Source organism: Ornithodoros turicata, chromosome 6, assembly GCF_037126465.1.
Source record: "Ornithodoros turicata isolate Travis chromosome 6, ASM3712646v1, whole genome shotgun sequence".
Classification (NCBI taxonomy): Eukaryota; Metazoa; Arthropoda; class Arachnida; order Ixodida; family Argasidae; genus Ornithodoros; species Ornithodoros turicata.
The window spans coordinates 43,576,738-43,581,204 of record NC_088206.1 but is presented as its reverse complement, the minus strand read 5'-3'; the positions used below and the strand labels follow the sequence as shown (position 1 = coordinate 43,581,204).

General features: G+C 47.0%; 1 long non-coding RNA gene across 1 annotated transcript; it reads right to left on the bottom strand.

The window, feature by feature from the left end:
• Positions 1 to 2,950: 2,950 nt before the first annotated feature.
• Positions 2,951 to 3,380, bottom strand: LOC135397932 (uncharacterized). The gene is made up of 3 exons (XR_010423892.1): positions 3,304 to 3,380; positions 3,130 to 3,245; positions 2,951 to 2,978 (listed from the first exon to the last, which is right to left on the bottom strand). It is a non-coding gene; the product is annotated as an uncharacterized LOC135397932 (long non-coding RNA).
• Between the last annotated feature and the right edge of the window lie 1,087 nt (positions 3,381 to 4,467).

The window sequence follows — 4,467 nt, the reverse complement described above, 5'->3', positions numbered from 1 at the left end:
AATAAACGCTTCATGATCGGCGTCCCTGAGCGATGGCCGCGTTTGTTTGTTTTTGCTTTTAATGAACGTTTTATGATGGCTTGTTTTTGCTTTTAATAAACGCTTCATGATCGGCGTCCCTGAGCGATGGCCGCGTTTGTTTGTTTTTGCTTTTAATGAACGTTTTATGATGGCTTGTTTTTGCTTTTAATAAACGCTTCATGATCGGCGTCCCTGAGCGATGGCCGCGTTTGTTTGTTTTTGCTTTTAATGAACGTTTTATGATGGCTTGTTTTTGCTTTTAATAAACGCTTCATGATCGGCGTCTCTGAGCGATGCCCGCGTTTGTTTGTTTGTTTTTGCTTTTAATGAACGTTTTATGATGGCTTGTTTTTGCTTTTAATGAACGTTTTATGATGGCTTGTTTTTGCTTTTAATAAACGCTTCATGATCGGCGTCCCTGAGCGATGGCCGCGTTTGTTTGTTTTTGCTTTTAATGAACGTTTTATGATGGCTTGTTTTTGCTTTTAATAAACGCTTCATGATCGGCGTCTCTGAGCGATGCCCGCGTTTGTTTGCTTTATTAAACATATGGAACACGCGTTGTTAGAATGATCTTGATAAGACGTCCGCGGAATCGTTGCGCCCGTGTTTGGTTGATAGTAGGGCATTCTTTGGCGTGTGCCTTTCCTTTTATTGAGCATGTCATGCGATTCGTGTGCGATGCGTTGTGAACCGGACGCGGGCGGTGAGAGGTATGCCCCGCTTTTGTTTGTTTGTCGTTTCTAGGGACAATGCGTCATTATGGACTGTTTCCCTCTGCGTTTTTTTTTTCTCTCTCTTTCGTACCCCCTTTATGTCTTCACTGCGCCATGCGACACGTGTTGTTACTAAAGGAATTTGATAAGATGCCATGCCCGTGCCGTTTTTGTGCGTACGTTTAGGTAATGCCGACAGAAGACTCTGGTTCTTTTCCCCCTTTTACTGAACATGATAACACACGTTGTTACAGAAGGACTTTGACGAGACGCCCAGGCCGTTTCTGTGCGTATGTTTGGTAATGCTGGCTAATGACGACAGAAAACTACTGTTTTGGTGGTTTCTTTCATTAAACTTTTGGTGGCACCGTACCGCTGTCAACCGACTGGGCGCGCATCATCTTTCTATGTGAAACCAGGAGACGCATGCAACTGACCACAGCGGGCTGCGAAATTAATGCACATGACATTTATTGCAAGGAAGTGCATGGACAGGCTTTTGTTGGCGATGACAACAGTACATGTGGTCGAGGGCTGTCCTCTGAAACCCGTGCAGTAATGCCTCGGTAGTGGAGTCCACGTGCCTGAAAAAAGAAAGGAAGCGAAAAACAAAGGAAATCCGTACTTCTGCAGCCTAACCGCCATGAAAGCGCCTGTTGGTCCGCTGGCATAATTATTGCCTTCTTCATGGACGAAGAACTGTCCTATCCGCCACCTGGACAGAGCGTCCTCTAGCGGTTCAGGCTCCGCCGAGGATATGGGCCCACTTGCATAAATGTCGAGGGGGGACGATCTGTGCATTAAATTGAACTATAGTGGATGTTGAGGTGTCCTCAGGAACAACCAGCAAAACGCTGCGGTGCTTTATATTCTCCGAATTTCGAGGGCTAGCGTCGATGACTTTATGCATGCGGACCCAGGATCTGGCAGCTAGAAAAGAAAGGGATCGCTCCAGATCCAAAATGAGGCATGCAAACAAGAGATGAGGGAAATGACAAACACATGCACAACGATATATACAATGTCACGAGCGACGCGCTAGCTACGCTGCCCGGGGCTGCTGCACAGGTTCTACTGGATTCAGCGCGCCCTGGGCAGCTTGACACCATGTCCCGAAGTAACAGTGGACGCCACACATACCATACTAACAAAAATTTGTCAACTGCTACTGTACGAAGAAGATAGTGTTCGGTAGCTGTATACGGAAAGGAACAGCAAAAGGACCTAGCTCCGAATTCTGGGTCCGGACCGAGAATTTGGAGGTTAGTATCCTGTAACGTGTGCGCCGCGCGACCATGATGATGATGAGTGGGCTTGGTATGACCTGCTAGGGAAGGGATCCGGTAACCAGTGTTGGCGAATTGACGACTGGGAAGTTATAGATGTTAGTCAGAGCGGACAGAGTTTCCACTGCACCTCTTGCTGCATTAGGACGCCAGTAACGTTCATCTTGTACGGCTGACGTGGTCCCTGAGTGCTTCGTGGACAGCGTCCATCCCCTTGCCATTCCAGTGAACAAGGTCCGTGCGGCGGCTGGCTTCTCGTTGTCGACGTCGGTACCTCCTAAGTGCAACGCAATGAGACAAGCCTCAGGCAATGAAATTATACACTTCCGATCAGGTATGAAGGTATAGACTTCGCATGTGCCTTTGAAGCTGCATAGCACTCATGTCTTCCAAAGCAGGCAAGGGCATGAAAAAAAAACATTAAAAATCATAGAATTCACTGACTTACATTTACTGACCTGCATGCCGCAAACGTTAAAGTACGGTGGCAAAAGTCAGAAATGTGACTCGGTGAGGACGACTAAGTAAGCGCGGTCAGTATTCAGTTCCAGACTCCGGTTAGAGCTCCTATGGCTGCTTTTGAGAGCAACATTTATTTCGGGATTTCCCACTTACCTCTCGTACATGGCGTAGTTGGGCGTACGGGCTCTCTTGAAGAAAAGCGGGTGGATTCTGACGACATCAACCGTAGCTGTGGAGCAAGATATGAAGCATGTATGAATTGGCAATTATGTCCGTCATAAATCACAAAGGCACATGTAGAGGGAAGTACCAGCCTACCACTTTGCTGACTCATTATCCACTCGTTTACAGCGGTGAGAGTGCGCCATGACGTAGACGTTTTTGACGCCAGTGGCAAAGGCGGAAGAGTGAAAACCAAAATGTCCACTCCACGTGACATCAAGCTGTGGATCACTTGTGATAGTCCCTGGATCACTTCATCCGCAGTCTTGAGCTTTGCGCATCGTGAAAATGTGTGTTAGACCGTACCCATCTGGCTTCAGCATGGTCATTTATGTAACTAATCCTCACCGACTATGCGCATAGCTCTTTTGTTAACTTGCTGAAGCTTTCAAGCCAGGGGATATAGCGCACACATAACCTACCTGCTTCAGGTCGTTCGTCCCAATCATCAGAAGAACCCTGGATTCAAGACGTCCGAAGTTCTGGATTCCCTCAAGTAGCATTGCGGTTGTAGCGCCAGACCTCAGGACAGGTGACTCTACATGGGAATTTACATGTATACGCCCTTCAAAGCCATTAGGGTTGCTCGATCTTACCCAAGTGCCTCCTGTCACGACACAGCACGCGACTTGCCAGTCGCAACATCATGGAATCGCCCATAACCTGGTAGCCGTAGACTAAGGTCTTGCTAGAAGATCGAGAAGACATGCGTCGCGACCAGAGTTGTACGTAACTCGTTACCCAGTAACTTTTTTCGGTAACGAAGTAACGCCCTAGTTACTTTTCTAAAAAAATTAACTAATAACGTATTCAGTTATAAAAATGGGTAACTCGTTACTCACGTTACTCGTTCCTTTCCTTCGTTTACGCTCGGCTTCAACAGGGACGACATGGTCAGTTAGTATGTGGAAATTCCCGAAATCTCGTACGCTTTTAAAGCGAGGTGACCTGACCTGGATGTTCAGCTCCTGGGAGCCTCTGGTCGACAGTCATTCTTTTGTTGAGTCCTAAGGTGATTGGCATGACGAATGCCGCAACACTTCCCCGTTGTGTCATTGACCATGAAAGCATTCTTGGAAAAATACCCTGGATTTGTTCGTGGGTGTTATCTCCCAGCAGTAGGGTTGCCACCTTTCGTAGTGAAAAATACCGGCTGAGGGAGAGGAGGAGGAATAGGGGAAAGGAAATGGGTGAGAGGTAGACGAGCACACAGAGAGCGAGAGAAAGAAAGAGCGAGCGTGCTAGAAGAATATAATACGAGGAAACATGTGTTCCTGTATGTGGCTGGATCATTGATGTTAAAAATTGCTATAAACAGGCATGAACGCTACACTGGATCGTATTGGAGCAACCGGATTGGACTGCCACTTACTTTGAAAAACGGATCGACGCAGACAAATCCTTCTTTGCAGGCAGGGATCTCATGGTGGTTGTATACGGCCTAAGTTCTAGCTGACTCGACACAACTATACCAACAGCTTTGTACAACCACTCCTCTTGTCCCCTCCGAACACAAGACTTAATGAATAACAATGATAATAACAATAACGATGAATATTAATTATAATGGGTAACTGAGAAAACGACTGGTGACTGCGGAGTTGGGTCAGTGCTCCAGATTTATTGAAGCTGTAGTGGAATGTTGAAGGGAAATCCCCGTAAAAGCCCTTATGAAAGGCCTTGAGCCACAAATACTGGCAAAACGCTGCTGGTATCACCTTCCTACCGGCAACCGGCAGAGCGCGCAAATAACCGGCCGT